Source organism: Pteropus vampyrus, unplaced genomic scaffold (genome assembly GCF_000151845.1).
Source record: "Pteropus vampyrus isolate Shadow unplaced genomic scaffold, Pvam_2.0 Scaffold13, whole genome shotgun sequence".
Classification (NCBI taxonomy): Eukaryota; Metazoa; Chordata; class Mammalia; order Chiroptera; family Pteropodidae; genus Pteropus; species Pteropus vampyrus.
Genome location: NW_011888794.1, coordinates 5028151 through 5029466, shown reverse-complemented (window position 1 = coordinate 5029466; position 1316 = coordinate 5028151).

Genomic DNA, 1316 nt, shown 5'->3' with positions numbered 1-1316 from the left:
ATGTTGTCACAAAGGGCAGTATTTCATCTTTTCTTATGGCTAAGTAATATTCCATTGTCTATAGGTACCACCTCTTCTTTATCCAATCATCTATCAAAAGACACTTGATTATTTCCATGTCTTGGCACTGTGAGTAATGCTGCTGTCAATATCGGGGTGCATATATCTTTACAGATAAATGTTTACCTTGGTGGTAGATACCCAGACAGAGATTACTGGGTCATATCGTAATTCTATTTTTAGTTTTTGAGAACCCTCCATACTGTTTTCCATATTGGCTGTAATGTTTTACATTCCCATCAGCAGTGTATGAGGGTTCCTTTTTCTCCACAGCCTCTCCAACATTTGTTATTATTTGTCTTGTTGATGATAGCCATTCTATCATCAGGTATGAAGTGGTATCTCATTGTGGTTTTGATTTGCATTTTCCTAATAGCTACTGAAGTTCAGCATCTTTTCATTTATCTGTTGGCCATTCTTGGGAGAAATGTCTGTTCAGGTTGTCTGCTCATTTTTTATTTGGATTTTTTTTTACTTGAATGAGTTTTTTACATATTTTGGAAAGTATGTCTTTATAGGAGGTGTTGTTTGCAAATATTTTCTCCCATTCAATTGCTTGGCTCTTTGTCTTGTTGATGGTTTCTTTAGCTGTGCAGAGGCTTTTTAGTTTGATATAATCCTATTCATTTATTTTGATATAGTCCTATTCATTTATTTTGATATAGTCCTATTCATTTATCTTTGAATTCCCTTGTATTTTATTGAGTTTTCAAAGAACCAGCTCTTGTTGCATTAATTTTTTCTATTTTCTATTTGTTCTCAATTTCATTTAATTATGTTCTAATTTTATCATTTATTTCCTTCTGCTGACTTGGGGCTTCATTTGTTGATTTTTTATTCTTTAAGATGTAATGTTAAGGGGGTTTTTTTTGACATTTTTCTTTTTTCTTGAGATAAGCATGCAAAGATATAAACTTCCCTCTTCTTACCACTTTTGATGCATTCCAAAAGCTTTGACATGTTGTATTTTCATTCTCATTGGTCTCTATGTATAATCTTTTGATCTCTCCTTTTATTTTTTCTTTGACCCATTTGTTTTTTAGTAGCATGCTGTTTAATCTCCACATATTTGTGTTTTCTTTTGCTTCTTTTTTTGCAGTTGATTTTTAATTTCAAAGCATTGTGGTTAGAGAATATGCTTGGTATGATTTCAATCTTTTTAAATTTATTGAGGCTAGTTGTGTGTGCCATCATATAGTCTATCCTTTAGACTATTCCATGTGCACTAGAGAAGAATGTATAATCTGATGTTCTGG